The sequence below is a fragment of the Aedes albopictus genome, chromosome 3, assembly GCF_035046485.1.
Source record: "Aedes albopictus strain Foshan chromosome 3, AalbF5, whole genome shotgun sequence".
In the NCBI taxonomy this organism is placed as follows: domain Eukaryota; kingdom Metazoa; phylum Arthropoda; class Insecta; order Diptera; family Culicidae; genus Aedes; species Aedes albopictus.
The window spans coordinates 270,674,315-270,693,046 of NC_085138.1; the positions used below are offsets into that span (position 1 = coordinate 270,674,315).

At 42.1% G+C, this 18,732-nt stretch overlaps 1 protein-coding gene across 1 annotated transcript in view; it reads right to left on the reverse strand.

The window, feature by feature from the left end:
* The window catches only part of LOC109433196 (LIM/homeobox protein Lhx6-like), an 811,403-nt gene that overhangs the window by 287,925 nt on the left and 504,746 nt on the right, over positions 1-18,732 (reverse strand). The window lies entirely within an intron of this gene.

Here is an 18,732-nt window from a genome sequence, read left to right on the forward strand (position 1 = left end):
TCCACCTTTCGATCACCTCACGTCCGTCCGTCAAGAGGCCTCCGTCTTCATCCCTGCATATTTCGGCTCGCGGCACGAAGCCGTTGCGGGATGCGTTGAGCTTCTGATAGAACTTCCGTGTTTCTTGGGAACGGCACAGCAGTTCCATTTCTTCACACTCTGCTTCTTCCAGGCAGCGCTTTTTCTCCCGAAAGAGGCGGGTCTGCTGTTTCCGCTTCTGTTTATAACGTTCCACGGTCTGTCGAGTCCCTTGCTGCTACATTACCGCCCTCGCTGCATTCTTCTCCTCCAAAACCGTTCTGCACTTTTCGTCGAACCATTCGTCCAACCAACCGTTGCCATTCTGATGGCTGCCTCTGCGAGCTTTTATCACGAGCAGTCGCATCCGCCACACCTTTCGGACTACCTGCGAAAGCGAAGGCCTCCATCTGGGTAGACTTCGTAACCTTTACTTCCGCCGGTTCCGCCGCTGCTGCAGTTTTCACGAATCTCACGTGATCCTGCGACTTACGACGTCACAACAGGGCCTTTTTCCGGTCCATACTTGTTTTGGACTTCGTGGACACAAAGTCGATGATCTTGGCAAGCTGCTGCTCAGCCACCTCGACAGCGGACAGCCCTGCTCGTTTTTGGTTGATGGCCCTCGTCAACCACGCTCCGTCCAATATCTCCACCGGCAGGCTAGCAGGGGAATGGATCGGAGCTCCGTGGGCATCTTCCTGCTCCTGACACTTCACCAGGGATGCCAGATGATTTTTGCCTTTCTCGTACACTAGGTGTACTGGAAAGGCTATATGTTCACTCCAAAAATGACTTTTTGATAGAAGGCCCGGAGGGTCGAGTCACATATACCAATCAACTCAGCTCGACGAATTGAGGTGATGTCTGTGTGTGTGTATGTATGTGTGTGTGTGTATGTATGTGTGTGTGTATGTGTGTGTACAAAAAAAACTCACATCACTTTTTGGCAGTAAACCTCAACCGATTTTAATGACCAATGGTTCATTCGACGCGGAATCTGGTCCCATTGTTTCCTATTGAAAATGGTTCCGATCGGTCCAGCCGTTCCGGAGTTATGGCCATTTAGGTGTTCCGGATCGGTACCCCAGGAAGGGGCCAGATATGAAAACGCTACAAACCCATTCATGCGACACATCAAACAGCGGCACTTTCGAAAACATGATGAACGGTAAACAGGAAAATAGTCTTGGGCCATATCTGAACCGGTAGTGTTCCGGAACCGGTTCCGGGTGACCCGCCGGAAGTGGCCAAATATGAAAGTGAACCAAACTCTTCATGCGACACATCAAACAGCGGATTTTTCGATAACCTGATAAACAGTAGGCAGGAAAACATTCTCAGTCCATATCTGAACCGGTAGTATTCCGGAACCGGTTCTGGGTGTTCCGCCGGAAGTGGCTAAATATGAAAGTGAACCAAACCCATGCATGCGATACATCAAACAGCGGCTTTTTCGATAGCCTGATGAACAGTGGGCAGGGAAGCATTCTCAGACCATATCGGAACCGGTACTGTTACTGAACCGGTTCCAGATGTCACGCCGGAAATAGGCAAGTATAAAAGTTAACCAACCCCTTACATTCGACGCATCAAATCGAAAGCTCTTCAGGCAACCTGATAAACGATTAATAAAAGAGAATAGTTTCAGATCATATTTGGATCAACCGATAGAGTTCCGGAACCGGTTCCGGGTGTCCCGCTGGAAGTGGTCAAATGTAGTAGATATCAAAACTTATGCCTGTGGCACATTAAACAGCGGCTTTTTAAATAACGTGATGAACGATTAGTCAGAAAATAGGCTCAGACCAAAGCTAAGATCTTTATAAAGGCTACCGATAGTGTTCCAGGACCGATCTAGGGTGTCCAGCCGGAAGTGGCCAAATGCCAAAAAGAACCAAACCTATGCAGCCGACACATCGAACCGCGGTCTTTTTTTAAACCATGAGGAACGATTAGTAAGAAAATAGGCTCAGACCACATTAGAGGCTACCGATAGTGATGCAAAACCAGCATTGGGTGCTTCCTAGGGTGCTTCGCAGGAACTTCAAAAATGAACAAAGTCAATGCAAGCGATAAATATGTGTAAAAAAACAAAATCTTGACTGAACTAAGGCCACATACATACAGAAGTCTTACTCTACTCACTCTCCATCGTCATTGTTTTCAACGGTTGAAACAAATATTAATCGTTGTTGCTCGTTTGACGTCTACTCACTACCAACATCAAGCCGCAGTGAAACGCAACCTGATTAGCATTCGGCGATTATTTTTTCGTAACGATGAATATAATAGCAATATGTTACAAATGATATATCTGTTTATCTGTACTAAAGCAATCTCATCAAATCACTGAGGTGTAAAAATATGCAGTAGGATAGGTCAACGTTATATGAGAAAATTATCGCATCATCCCCGGAGAAAGTTTTTTCAATCCTCTTTTCCGTCTAAAACTACTGAGAATTTTCTTATGGGATTTAGTATGGGTAATTTCACTTGCTTGCATTTTTTGTCAAATTTTACATGTATTTTGTAACCTATGATAATAAAATATAGCCTAAAATGTGAAGAAAAAACTATGTCGAAGACCGTAAAGCAGGGCTGTCCAACATACGGCCCGCGGAATCGATGAATGAAACTTGGCCCAAGGATTGAAATATTTGAAGATATTTCATATTTAAAAAAAAATTAATATTAAAATTAAACTCAAAATAGGTAGAGTGTTTTGTTACAAATTTTCAAAGATTAAAAAATTTAAATAAATAAATTTAAAAATTTTAAACTTGAAAGGTACAGCCAAATTTGAAGCTGAATTTCAGCAAAATTTACTGAATTTCAGAAAAACGTTGCTGCTGAACAGCAGAGTTTACTGAACGAATCAGGGAAGTTTGCTGGATTTCAGCAAATTGTTTGCTGCAACCTGCAGTTCGGCAAAATTCAGAAAAAAGTATTCAGGGTGATTTTTGCAAAAAAAATCAAGAATTCTTGCTCACATTTTTAATAATGTCAATGTTGTGATTTGCCGCGAGAACGGGTAATAGGATGTACAAAATTTCACTGTTGCATTCATCCTTTCGAAATTTGATGTCGAAATTTAATGTCTGGCCCGTCGACTGGTATGGAGTATCACTTGTGGCCCGCGGCCACGAAAGGTTGAGCAGGCCTGCCGTAAAGTCATCTGTGATTGTGAAAGACGTTATATCCTAGCTTGTAATTATCGTCTTGATGTTGATCGGTCTTCAGTGATAGTGAAGGTGCTCAAGCAGTCAACTGAAAATTCTGATATTTTTCAGCCCAGTCTATACGTTTAACGTAACGTCGGAATATGTTCAACTGATAAATTTCCCAATTTTATTAAAATTATTGCTTTTCTAAATAAGGTATTCTCAGGATTCAGGAACAGTTCGCATTACGTCGACGGAAAGATCATGCTTCGGAATCACGGAGCACAGAATCTAGCTAAACAAACAATAGTAGAAGATTCCATAAACAGGGACCGAATTCTAAACCGCCCGACAGGTAGGAGATTGTCCACATCACGACGGTTTCAAACCGATCGGACTCAATAAATACCAAAACTTTCGTATGACATTTTTAAGTTAGGCAAGGCCATCATGACTAGGAAACCTTGACCGATTGAACCCTTGAAAAGGCCCCATACAGATCGAAACGTCGGAAAAAATCGTAAACTAGTGTTTTCGATTCCCCTAAAAGGCTGAAGCCAACATTCTGAAGCAAAATAATCCCAGTCGTATCCCAACCAAGGAAAGATCATGGGTACATATTTGACGAGAAAGGCACTATCACCACTAGGTGGATTAATCTGGTTTTTTTTTGACAAATCTGTATCGCACTTTTCAAAATTTGCGTGAAAAATCTATATCCCATTCAAATTTCATATAAAACAAAATCTATACTGCCGTAATTCTGCAAAGTGACGTAAGCGACATTGATAGTTTTGGCCCATTTTTTGGTTATTATGCATACAACTCTTGCTCATCCTCTAAGTTTCTTTCCATAGATGATAGATTACGACTAAATCTTGCATTCTAATACAGCAGGAATACCACAGTGTTATTTTTACACCAGATAAAAATATTGACATTTTGAATGGCGCTTACGTCACTTTGCAGAATTACGGCAGTATACGGATCCTCAATAATCTGTATAATACAGATAAATCTGTATATAGGGCATCCCTGCTCCTCATTTCTCGTTAACCTCGCTAGACCTCGTAGACCTCGTAACCTCGTTAACCTCGCTAGACCTCGTAGACCTCGCTAACCCACTTCTTGCGAAGGGGATAGCCTCGCCACTACCACTAGCTTCTGTTTGATTTTATTTATTTTAATTGTTCTTCATAGTTAATCCCTGTTAATCCCACGAGTTGCACGGAAAAGAGGTCCACCACGCCGGAGTCCTGCGGTTATGGAAAAAATACTGTGGGCGGTGCCCAGGTACCCCAAAGGCCCCGTAATGATCGAGCATCTTTTTCACCCCCTCGATCACTTATTCCTCGGAACGGGTCGCTGCTTGACACCTTGAATTGGGGTTAGTAGTCCTATTCTTAGCCTGCGAATACGCGGCTGAATCACAAGTTGGGGGTTTGCCAGGCCCCGGGACTGTAATCCATGCAGCCCCATGGAAATGGTTTAATGGGTCAGGGGTGTTACCCTGCAGTCTTCGTTGGCTGTTGGAGGCGGTCCTCAATTACACTCTACCTGACCTTTCCACTCAGATGTCTGCTGCTCTACAGACATCTGAGTGGGAGGGTCAGGTATCAGGAGTCATATTATTCTTCAATTTAGCAAGAAATAGTAGCACAAAGAATGGTAGCACAAAGAGAGTGTAGTGACTGAAACGCTGAAAAGCATGGAAAGAAACGATATGCAAAGGTTTTTTGCAACTGTTGATAGTTCGTGGTTGCACCGGTATAAAAGCCATTTAAAAGGTTCTAGACAAGGTTCCAAACTGTAAGGAGAAAAACAATTCAGTAACAAATTTTGAAAACGACGTATAACACTAGTTTACAGCATTTTTGAACTCGGTAAGCTAATGATCATTTTTAGTGTAGAATCATGCCCTGAGTTCGAAAACGAGAAGGAAAAAAATTACAGTAGAGCGGAATTTTTTTCGACTTTCCATACAAGGCTGACGATATGAAATCGATTTTTGTTCTATTTTTAAGCAAAGTCGCTCACTTCAAACATCTCATTCTCCGTAATCAATGCTCCGATTGAGCTGAATTTTTTACCGTATCTCGCCTACATATGATATGTCAAATAAACGTCGAGAAAGAATTTTTAAGTTGGTTTTTTCTTATTGCAAAAAATACATTTCTTCAAAAAATTTTGGGAATTTTGCTAAAATTTAAGAAGATCGTCCCTAAAACTCGCCAATATCTTGAATTTCATCAATCTGACGCAAAACCTGTATTTAGATGATCGAATGGTATTGTATTCAGCTTTAAATTTATGGAAAAAGATTTAAAATTGGTTGAACAAAACGCAATATATTTGAATTTTAGTAAATTACATATTTTGAAAAGTTACAAAACTCGATATTGAGCTTAAACTCAAAAACTGCTCAACTTTAAATTTTTTAAAGGTCGGTTTCGAAATCAGCACTAAATTGTGCTTCAAAAATTTTGGTCGTTGACAGAAGTTCACGACTTTCGTTTTATTTTGTAAACTTGTGTAATCAATGCTACACCTTTGATTATACGTCGTTTTCAAAATTTGTTACTGAATTGAAGGTTGAAGAGGAATTATTGCTGAACTTCGTAAGTGTGGATACATTTGCATCAGTTAATTTATCAGTTCTCATGGAGGTCCAGGATAAAAAAGAATGTCGCAGGCTTCATCAAAGTGTGGACGTAACATCAAGAAGAATAAATCAAACGAACCATTTGAATCCAGCCAATATATATAAAAAAATCTTCATCTCAAACAATAATAAACCTTCAAGAAATTCAGAAATTACATTTTACTTTACGTCGTCTATAGCAATCCACTTGTGGAGCCATCGAACAATCATAAATTGCTTTTTCAATTTAGATTGCCCTTGATACTACATGGTTAAATCAGGGAGAACAGTAGACTGTATGGTATGCTTATGTATGGGTATTCGATTACATGTGTTCCGATTATGGAGAGATGTTCCCGCCTGTAGTCGTCGTTGTCGTCTATTGCCCGATAACAATCTTCCCTGCATATCATCCGGATGTGCCGTGGAGAAACATTAAATAAATAATCCCGGCGATATTAAAAACATCTACTTGGGAACTTTTCCTCCTTCTCCTTCGGAAGATAGTTTCATAGTTGTGGGTACGGAGCTGATTGTGCCTCCCATTGGACCCCCCTGAACGGCATTCCCACATATGTATGCAATCTACTTACTAATATATTTTACTTTTATCCAAAAACTAATAATAGAAAGAATGGATCCACATTCCCCCACACTTTGAGCGATTCCTTCTACTTTTCGCTGCTCCTTTCGGATTTTCATGTCCGTGTGTGGGTGCACGCCTCGCACATGTGTATGAGGAGATATACTGCAAAAATTGGCACAACAGTCCCATGTGAATAGGAAACCCAGCAAACATGGGACTGTTGTGCGAATAGGGGCAGTATAGCTGAGGTACGAATAAGGAATAAAACTACTTGCCCCTTCTACGGAAGGGTGATAAAATGAAAATCTTTCCAACTCTTTTCGTCAGTCGCCCCTCCGCCGGCCGTCTCCGTCCCTGTGTGATCGTTCGTTTTCACCGGCAGACAGACGGAAGGCATCTCGCATCCCGGCGCGCGTGGTGGCTTCCACTTTCTCCAAAGTGGCGGAGAGAAAATTGAAAATGGAAAAATATTAAATTGATTTCCCCTTTGCTGGGTGGCACACATTCACATGCCAATGTCATGCGGGAGGGGGGAATGCACGAGGGTGGCAGCTCTTCCTCCGGTCAGTCGCCATCTCACAGCACTGTCATACACATTCGGAAATTGTCCATGTGTGTGGACTACGGTAGGGATTCCTCATGACGGATTTTTCTGGGGTATTGCAGCATGACCAACATCCGAACTAATTGCAAAATAGTGATGAGTTTCAAAAGTTGATTTGTTCGTCACGATTCATACTCGTACACTTATCCAACTCATTTAAGTTGCATAATGTTCATAGCTCATAGGGTACCAAGAGTACCCTGGTGGTCTTAGGGGCGTACAATGCGATCTTAAGGGGTTTCAGATGGAGTTCCGAAGCAGGGTTGTTAATAGTCATCGGAGCTGAAGCATAATCACTGACGACAACGGATAATAAAAAGTTTGCGTCACAGAGTCAGCAGCTCTTGAATATTTTTCTTCAAACACCGTCAGTCAGTTTGCTGGTCGCGACGAAAAAGTTTTGTCGTTTCTCTTTATTGGCATTTTCGTTGAGTGGCTTGCACCGAACACGGCAGGCGAACGAATAATCAGCCTCACGGGAATGGCTGATCAGAAAAAAAAGCAAAAATTAAACACGCCTTCATTCGGAATCGAACCAAAAACCTTCAGATTTGCAGCACAACAAGCATACCATCAGAGCTAATTCAACAGCTCCGACAGTTCGAGGCTAAATCGTCAATAAAAGCTTGATTGTTTCGCCTTTCGTATGCAATCGGATGGCATGTGACGAAAACATGTTCCTTTTTCGTCGTTGAAAAAGGAGACAAAAGAGAATGACGAAAACTATAGCTCCCTGTTTTATTTTCGGTTCATCCTCGTCGTGGTTTCTTTTTCGGTCGCTGATGATGATGCAAGTGACGAAGTTTTATTTGCTAACGAACTTTTATAAATTTTCGTCGTTGGTCGGTGACGAAACAGATGATTACCAACCCTGTTCCGAAGGGTCTCAGAGGCATTCCAGGGTGCGTTCCAGAGGGTCTTAGAGTCCCAAGGGGTTTCAGAAGGGTACCTGTGTTCCGCAGGGGTGCTTCAGCGGGTCTCACGGACGTGTTAGGGAGTCTCAGTGGCATTTCAGGGATTCCCAGAATGTTTTAGGGGATACTTGGAAGTCTTAGAGGCATTTCAGGGAGTTTCATACTATTGAAACTCCTGATACGTCTCGAAAAATCAACTTTGAAACCTTTTGGAACGCTCCTAAAATACCATGAAACGATTTTGCATAAAAGAATTTCTTGGACGCAAATTTGTAAGCAAGCTCTACACTGCAGACCGAAACAATATAGGCAATTTCGTTATAACGAATTTAACTTTCAGTAGCTCGCGCGGTTGGTCACCACCGTCAGCACCCGCTAATGCTGAGTACAAAAAAAACGAGATTTTTTCAACGTGTTGTACAAAATACAACAGCGCGATCGCTCGAAGATTGATTTAATAATTTGAGACTGTGTACAGTAGTTGAAATTTTGACTGACTACTAATCAAAGTTGGTTTAATGTTGAAGTATTCGTCATTGATACCATCATCATCATTAAAACTTCGAAAGCAGTTTTCTCTTTCAAGCCATAATTGTATCTAAAACACAGTGAATGCATTTTCATAACGAACATGTTTGTTTTGAATTCGAAAACTGCTTTCGAAATTTTAATGATAACAGTGATGTAATAGATGAATTCTTCAACCCTAACGCTCCTTTTGCATTAGGGTCACTTTTAATTATATGAAGCACCTCTAAAACCCCAAAGACGACTCCGTAACGCCTCTGAATCCCGTTTAAAATGCTCTGAAAGATCTTCAAATACCTCCAAAATCCCCCATAAACACATTCGGACCCCATGTAACGCACCTGAGACGCTCCGCCACCCTCGAAAACTCCTCCGCAACGCTTTTGTAACGCCTCTGAATCCCGCCGAATATGCTCTGAAACTACCTGAAATGATTTCAACATACCCCGAAACCCCCTCGGACCCCACGTAACGCACCTAAGATCCTACGAAATCGCCGAAAACACCTCCGTAACGCCCCTGAATCCAGCCTAAAAGGCTCTGAAACTTCCCAAAATGCCTCCAAAATTCCCCTAAAACACCCTCGGACCCCATGTAACGCCGCTGAGAACCTACGAAACCCCCCGGAAACGCCTCTGAATCCCGCCTTAAAGGCTCTGAAACACTCTGAATAGCCTCCAAAATGTCACTAAAACACCCTCGAACCTCATGTAACGCCGCTGAGAACCTCCTGAACCCCCGAAAACACCTGCGTTACGCCTCAAAATCCAGCCTTAAAGGCTTCGAAACTTCCTGAAATGTCTCAAAGATCTCCCAAAAACCCCTTCGGACCCTCGAAATCGTACCTATAATGTCTCCAAAACCCGTCGAAAATTCTCTGAAACTCTCTCAGACCCCTGAGAACACGTGGTACCTCGCTACAAACTCTTGGAGACCCCTGAAACGCCCCTGCAACTTCCCTTTGCTCTCTCCCATAAACACCCCCTGACCGCTGTTGCATTAGTTACCATCATTATAAAATTTCCTTATGCACAATATTGGTTCTTGATAGCTTTCTCCCTTTTTGTGCAGGGCATAAAAAAAGGTGCGTTAATTAAACGTGTATATAAATATCATGCATAAAAAGAGGTTTTAGTGTATTACAATTATTACATTGCATATAATATACCGATTTTTGGGCTAGAAAAGCTGTGATCTTTTGTATTGATTACAGGGTTTTCCTTCGCATTTTATATGAGATATAGATTTTCCATAAAAAAGTTATACAGATTATTTTCAAAAAATCATCTGGCTTCCCTGCTCTGCAATGAACCAGAATTTCCACAAAAAGGATAAAGTTGGGAGAAATACCGGTCCCTGCAAAGTTTGTGTTCACTATACTGATTCGGTTAGCACAAGTGGGAAGTATATATGAATTGGTGAGCTCGTTTATACTATTGTTAAATTGTTTGGGCTGGAAAACGGTGAGTCGATAAGTAGAGCGTCCAACATAGCTCTGGCCCTTACAAGTTCCTACCTCATGCTTCCACGGGTCAAGCGATGATAAAGACCGCCAGCTAAGAGTTGTGTGCTTAGCTGATAGTGCAGCCTGAGCACTGTTGTCCTTTTGACTTCAGCTAGATTGAGGAGGTACGACCCGAGCGTCTGTTCACCAAGTAGGTGCGGCTCAAACAGCGTCAGTTCTGGCATCCAGCGGCTGAGTAAGAAACGCTGCACCACGCCCAGCTAGATCCAAGGTGGTGGCCCCATCAGCGTGGTCGTCCCAGTGTTGGTTGGGACGTTAAACAGAACTGGCATGACAGCCCTCCGGCGAGACAGGAGTGTTGGCGTAGGCCCAATAAGCCAACCGTAAAAATCCCCATTGCGGATAACATAGGAGATAATACGACTCGATACAATCGTCAAAGACCCACGCGACGAAATAAGGACTACGATTGGAAACTTGGAACATGGAATTGCAAGTCACTAGGTTTCGCAGGATGTAGCAGGATAATTTACGACGAACTACATCCCCGCAACTTCGACATCGTAGCGTTGCAGGAACTTTGTTGGACTGGACAGAAAGTGTGGAAAAGCGGGCATCGAGCGGCTACCTTCTACCAAAGCTGTTTCACCACCAATGAACTGGGAACAGGATTTATAATGTTGGGCAAGATGCGACAACGTGTGATCGGATGGCAGCCGATCAACACAAGGATGTGTATGTTGAGAGTTAAGGGCCGTTTCTTCAACTACAGGATCATCAACGTCCACTGCCCACACGAAGGGAGACCCTATGACGAGAAAGAAGCGTTCTACGCGCAGCTAGAGCAAACATACGATGGTTGCTCGCCGCGTGACGTGAAAATCGTTGTTGGCGACATGAACGCGCAAGTAGGAAGGGAGGAAATATATAGAACGGTAATCGGGCGAAGCAACCTGCACGCCGTATCGAATGATAACGGCCAGCGATGCGTAAACTTTGCAGCCTCCCGTGGTATGGTAGTCCGAAGCACCTTCTTCCCCCGCAAAGATATCCACAAAGCCACCTGGAGATCACCCGACCAACGAACAGAAAATCAAATCGACCACGTTCTAATCGACGGTAAATTCTACTCGGATATAACCAATGTCCGCACATACACGAAAGTTCTATGAGAAGCTGAACCGCTCGCGCAGAGGCTTCGTGCCACAAGCCGACATGTGCCGAGATAATTACGGGAATATTCTCATGAGTGAACGTGAGGTGGTCGAGAGGTGGCGGCTGCATTACGATGAGCACCTCAATGGCGACGTTTCAAGTACCGAAGGTGGCGTGGCAACAGATCTTGGAATATCTGCACAAGGCCCCTGAGCTCCAAGAGATTGAGGAGGAGGTTGGCCGGTTGAAAACAACAAAGCCGCTGGAGCAGATCAACTACCAAGCGAGCTTCTAAAATACGGTGGAGAAGCACTGGTGAGAGCTCTACACTGGGTCATTACCAAGATTAGGGAGGAAGGAGTATTACCGGAGGAATAGATGGAAAGTTAGTGTGTCCCATCTATAAAAAGGGCGACAAGTTGGATTGTGGGAACTACCGCGCGATCACACTACTGAGCGCTGCCTACAAGATACTCTCTCAAATTTCATGCCGCCGTTTATCACCGATTGCAAGAGAGTTCGTGGGATAATATCAGGCTGGATTTATGGGTGAACGCGCTACAACGGACCAGATGTACGCCATCCGCCAGGTGTTGCAGAAATGCCGCGAATACAACGTGCCCACACATCACTTATTAATCGATTTCAAATCGGCGTATGATACAATCGATCGAGACCAGCTATGGCAGATTATGCACGAATACGGATTCCCGGATAAACTGATACGATTGATCAAGGCGACGATGGATCGAGTGATGTGCGAAGTTCGAGTATCAGGGACACTCACGAGTCCTTTCGAATCTCGCAGATGTTTACGGCAAGGTGATGGTCTTTCGTGCTTGCTATTCAACATTGCTTTAGATGGTGTAATAAGAAGAGCGGGGATAAACACGAGTGGAACGATTTTCACGAAGTCCGTTTAGCTGCTTAGTTTCGCTGATGATATTGATTTTATAGTTCGGAAATTTGAGACGTTGGCGGAAACGTACATCCGACTAAACAGTGAAGCCAGGCGAATCGGATCAGTCATTAATGTGTCGAAGACAAAGTACATAATGGCAAAGGGCTCCAGGGAGGAATCACCACGCCCGCCACCTCGAATTTCAATCGACGGTGATGAAATCGAGGCGGCTGAAGAATTCGTGTACTTGGGCTCACTGGTGACCGCAAACAATAACACCAGCAGAGGAATTCAGAGGCGCATTGTGGCAGGATCGTGCTTACTTTGGACTCCGCAGAACTCTACGATCGAATAAAGTTCGCCGTAACACGATGTAAACTATCTACAAAACGCTGATAAGACCGGTAGTCCTCTGTGGGCACGAAACATGGACCCTACGTGCAGAGGACCAACGCGCCCTTGGAGTTTTCGAACGGAAGGTGTTGCGTACCATCTACGGTGGAGTGCAGATGGAAGACGGGACTTGGAGAAGGCGAATGAACCGCGAGCTGCATCAGCTGCTGAGAGAACCAACCATTACCCGAAAATCGGGAGGCTACGGTGGGCGGGTCATGTCATCAGGATGTCGGATAGCAACCCGACTAAAATGGTTCTCGAGAGTCATCCGACCGCTACAAGAAGACGTGGAACGCAGCGAGCTAGGTTGGTCGACCAAGTGGAGGACGATCTGCGGATCCTACGCAGAGTGCGGAACTGAAGACAAACAGCCATGGGCCGAGTGGAATGGACACGGCTACTATGTACAGCAGAGGCCATCCCGGCCTTAGCCTGATCGGAAAGGTAAGTTAATTCTAAAAAAGTAGATCAAACCTTCAAAAGTTAAAATATGGAAACCATGCAAAAAAAGTTGTAAAATCCCTTCGAATATGACGAGTTTACTTTACACTTTTCTTCTTCTTCTTCATGGCTTGACGTTCGCATTGCAACTAGGCCTGCCTCTCTTCAACTTAGTGTTCTTAGAGCACTTCCATAGTTATTAATTGAAGGGCTTTATTTGCCTCCCTTTGCTAGAATATGTACATTGGGTGGCAAGTACGATATACTATGCCCAGGGAGTCGAGAAAATTTTCCCGACCGGAACGGGAAACGAACCCGCCGTTTCCAGATTGGCAACCCATAGCCTCAACTACAGGGTCTCCAGTTGGCCCAGTGGTTAAGGCTATGAATCGCCAATCCGGAGACGGCGGGTTCGATTCTTACCTCACAATATACAAATTCATGCAATGGCAGGCAAAGAAAGCCCTTCCATTTTATAACTGTGGAAGTGCTCAAAGAACACTAAGTTGAAGCGAGGCATGCCAAGTCCCACTGGGGACGTAGAGCCACGAAGAAGAAGAAGAAGAAGAAGAAGAAAAAGCCTCAACTACTATCTAGAGACCCCCAATGGAGACTTTAGGTTTTTAGTGAACCAAACTTTTTTAGCATCATGTAGTTCTGCCATGAAATCCTCATGATTATTTTGATATTATTCAAAGGTGCTTTTGGAAAACCATGAACTAAATAAAAAAAAGCTTTTATTAACTTGAACTATTCATCAACGGAGTATTCGCTGTTATAAAACATTGGAAAGGGATTTCTCCGTTATTTGCTTGTTTGGTTTTAAACTAAAAATTAAGAAGAGGAATTGTTTAGTTCAAAACTGTTTATTTTAATTGCAGTAAAGAGTTCCTCCTCTCCTCTTCTTGGCGTAACGTCCTCACTGGGACAAAGCCTGCTTCTCAGCTTAGTGCTCAATGAGCACTTCCACAGTTTTTAACTGAGAGCTTCCTCTGCCAATGATCATTTTGCATGTGTATATCGTGTGGCAGGCACGAAGATACTCTATGCCCAAGGAAGTCAAGGAAATTTCCTTTACGAAAAGCTCCTGGACCGACTGGGAATCGAACCCGTCACCCTCAGCATGGTCATGCTAAATACCCGTGCGTTTACCGCCTCGGCTATATGGGCCCTTTTGCAGTAAAGAGTTGTAACATTCAATATTTCCGTTGCGAAAATTTTAGTTTGAGTCAAAAAATGATTTTAAATTAATTTCGATGACGACAATTTTTTTTTATCTGTATTAACGAGATTTTTAACCCTAGGCTAGTTCATCTCGGGACCCACGCTGTACTTCCCTTCCGAAGGAAGAACCCACATTTTGTGAGTATGTCGGGAGTGGGATTCGATCCCAGGTCCTCGGCGTGATAGTCAAGTGTCCTAACCATCACACCAGGTCCGCTCCACATGACGACAATGCCGATATTTTGTTTGTTACTCTACCTCAACCATCTCCATAAAAAATCGCTTTGTCGACTCCACTCATTTACCTATGTTGAATTGGTTTTGTAAACGTGTTGTTAAAAAAAATTCAGTTTCTTATCAATGTTCTTAGTAACAGCTTCAAGAATAATATCGTAAGTGATTTAATTTAAGTTTAGTTAGTGTATAGTTAAATTTAACATATACAGTCAATTGTTTCAGAAATGTAAAGCCAACAAAAATGTGGATATAATTTTAGCATCGTTATGCCCACGTAGCACCCGAGCCTTCCAAATAAACGAACAAGAAAAAAAACCTTTCCTACCGTCGATGGGGGTGACAATGGGTCTGTGGGGTGAGATTGGGTCAAAACGGAGAAACATAAAACTTGAAATAGTTCATCAACTATGGCTAATTTATATTGAAAACTTTATATTACTTTAAAGCGGAGATGTTTTTACACATCATGATGCAGAAAAAGATGTTTAGCAATAATCGTTTTTTGTTAAAATTGTGACTAAACTTATATGATAAAACTACTAATAAATCACTCTGAAAAAAATGCTCCTTCGCAATGTTTCACACAAGCACCTAACCATAAATTTTTTATAAGTAGTTAGCGGTAGGTATTATCTGCTTGATGCAACGAAAAAAGTGGGCTGTCAATGAACTTTTTATATAAAAATTCAATATTTTCGACCCTATGTCTAAATATTAAAAATGGGGGTGTGATTGGGTCAAGCAAGTTATCGAGTGCACATAACCTTAACTAAAAATTCAACTTGTTATCCAGTCCCCATTTGATGCTAGAGTGATGCCATGTTTACCGTGTCTTCATAAAAGTACTTTTTTTTCGAAAATATGTCGCAGAAGTGTCAAGGCGAGTGTGTTCATACGTTTAGTGCCTAAAATCAATTATAACAATAAACATGGACATGGACAGCTCATCTAATCATCATCTAACGTTTAGTGTACTGCAATATCGTAAGCTCACAAAATAGACTTAAAAACGTTCTTCCTCTCCACTCATTTTTGAAATTTTAAGGAAATATCCTAAAACTACCAGACAGTAGTGGGATTTAGGAAATGCAGGGGCTATAAAACCGGTGACATAGTGCAATGTCGGAAAGTGGATGAACGTTGAATTTTGGTTTAGTTACATTTCTCATGCAATCTTTCAATGCGTCCCTCCCGCATTGTAATCCCCCCTCCTCTCATGGTGGTTGAAACTTTAAATGAGGATGATTATGGTGGCTAAAAATGGCGATACAACATACAAACCTTATTTTATCAAATTTCAACAATCTTTTCTGTTGTATTAGCCCTTTTTGGTGGATTAATCATCTTTTAAAATTACAGAAGTTTTTTTTAGTCGTGGTTATATTGTTTTTTAAGTAGGCTTACTAGATATGATCAATAAAATTAACTTATATTCATAGATAGGCGATTTCGAATACTTTGACCCATTCTCACCCCTAACTCACCCCTTAGGGGTCAATTTTCAATCATTTGTAGTTTAGTAAGCAATTCATATAATGTAATACTGTCTTGCTTAACTATCAATACCACATAGAAGAGTATACATACCAAACAAAAAGTTATTCCGACTTCAGTTGCATTTGTTATTTAACAAACAATCTTTGAGTATCCTTTTTTGACCCATTCTCATCCCCAACGACGGTATTTTTTAAACGGAGCATCCCTACACCGTGTGAGCCAATTTGGCTAAGATCTTTTTGAACTTATCACTGGTCAACTGGTGCTGGTGCTGGTGGGTGGTTCTTGAGGGTGGTAGCCTAGCTGACTCTGGCAAGTAAAACGGACAAAAAAAAAATCTCAAGCAAGCTAGAAGGTGAATCAGATACGCTGCTACAGTAGATTGGACGGACAATAGAGCGATATTGAAAACGAGATGATGCGAGCGGTCAGCACAAGAAGCAAACGATTTTGATGTAGCCGATGACGAGGGGAATGCGAATGTGTGCAGCAGCATCCTTCCTTGCACCATCACCACGTGCCATATTAGGGAGCGCCGCGAGAGGAGAAATGGAACAACACAGTCGTCGAAAGAATATGCAAATAGCAGTGCAGAAATGTCTCCGGGTCCGGTCTAGCCGCGTGCATGGCGAAGACATGGGATATTGGATTGTGAGTGGATATAAATCTGATGTTCACTAGGTATAAGAACCGATTAGGATGCGTAGTGCAAGCGATACAGCAGAAAGATCATGTTTTTCGGCCCTGAAATGGTATCCTTCAGTTATGGTGATTGCAAGAAGCCTAAATAATGTGCACGTAAGGCTTTTCCACTTATTTAGAAAAAGTTACTATAATATTAAAAACCCAGATTAATCCACCTAGTGGTGATAGTGCCTTTCTCGTCAAATATGTACTTAAGAGCTATAAGCCGAAGTGTTCCTGAATTCTGAGAATATTCGAGAATGGAACAAATTTAATTTTCTTCTTTTGTCACAGTGCTCGTTGACTTATCAATGGGGGAGTAGAGTTGATAAATAATTAATGTATGTGATGAAAAAATACCCAGACAATTAAGCTAAGCGGATTTGGTAGGGAATCGGATTTGGTAAGAAATTTTCTGGAGGATTCTAATTTCACTTTAAAATTTAAAAATTTATTGGTTAAGGGGAAATAGGGGCATAATAGACACCCTAAGCAAATGAGTACGTTAGGCCTGTATAACAGATAAAAACTTAACATATTATTAGTTGGCTTACAACTTTAGTTTGGTTCCTACGTATTTCAATCATTTACAGCAGGTAGAATGTCTTTTTATTTATTCTTCAACCACTTAACCTAATTTACAGCTCTTTTGTCCACTTGAGCACTGCGTGAGCGATTGCAATTGGCAGCTGCACTTGAACTTTTGTACATCGCCTAAATGTATTCTATTCTTATTCTACTATATCAAACTGACAGCCTTTGCTGTTTGCTGCTGCTGTCAATTTCTACCCTGTCCATGGTAGAATCACAGACAAACAGACGTAACACTTGCGAAATTTCCATCGACCACGCTTTTAACGATCATTTTATATTTTCATAGTTGAGGCTTTCACAACCAGAGGCGCGCGCATCGTTTTTCTATGTGTTTGACATTTCACACTAACGCCTTCTGTTGACAATATGGCACAATACAGTGTTTCGTGCAACTTCTCCACCAGGTGATGGTAGTGTGAACTGGGCGATGGATTTCCATGAGGTGTTACGTCTGTTTGTCTGTGGTAGAATGATGAGCACGAGGATGTTGATGTGTGGCTCTTGTTCCTTTTCCATTCCGATTGGGGGTCCATTATGAGTTGCCGTTTCGCCGATATCCAATTATTCGGGTCCATTTGAGCTAAGGAGCTCAGAAGAGGGTCAAGTGCCAGCAGCTCTCGGGGGGAAGAGCAACTGACGAAGTGCCGGGGCTGGGTTCGAACCCATGACTATCCACTTATGAAGTGAACGTGTAGCCACTACGCTACGGGCCCTGGCTTAGAATGTCTTTATTGTGAAGAAATAATAAATTGTAAATCGTGTGTTTTTAAGGGCTGGCAGAGAAGGTATGGGGCGAAATGGACACCCATCGGTGCATAATGGACACCCCTGCATATTTTATTCTTTGATTACATCGATCAGTTAAGTAATTTGCCCACGGAGATCGATACCATAGATAAAATACTCCATCTTAGACGAGTTTACAAATCATCAAAGTTAATTAAATAAACTTTAAGCTAAAATAATTCAATTGATTTTTTCCAAACACTCTTAAACGCATAAGAGAATGCAATGCGCGTACATCCATTCGTAATTACCAGTGTTCATTTCGCCCCAAATCGACTACAACATTGAAATTTCTTCGAATGAGTGTAATCAGTTTCGTACCACAGTGGATAACTGACCCTGAGGAAGATTACAAGTAGTAGTCGAAATACGCGTATCTGTCAAAGGATAAGCAACATAGAGCGGAATTAAAAGGTACGAAACTGATTACACTCATTCGAAAAGGGTATTCTGCTTAGAGGGTTCGAAAAGTCGGTACAAGAATTGAAATTTCTATTTTCAGTAAATTCTAATCACAAATGAAATATTTTGTCCATTGCTAAATCTACGTATACATGCAGATAAGGTAGCAATTCAATGGTTTTTACGGTGGACACACTCAAACACTCGTAATACCTTATTTGCTGCTGCGTTGAAATTATAAGAATTTCTCCATATGAAAAACATATTTCAATTTCAATGATATTTAGGTTACTTTGGAGGCATATGAATGTTACTTTTGAAAAATAGAACGTTGACTTGTTCCTTTACACTTATGCATTAAAAGTTTAGCATAAAAGTCAACGGTTTCGGCAAAAATAGAGGCGTCTATTTCGCCCCGGGTGTCCATTATGTCCCGATCTCCCCTATTTATTTGTGCATTTCCTCAAAATGATGAATTCCCAGTAAAATTTCCAA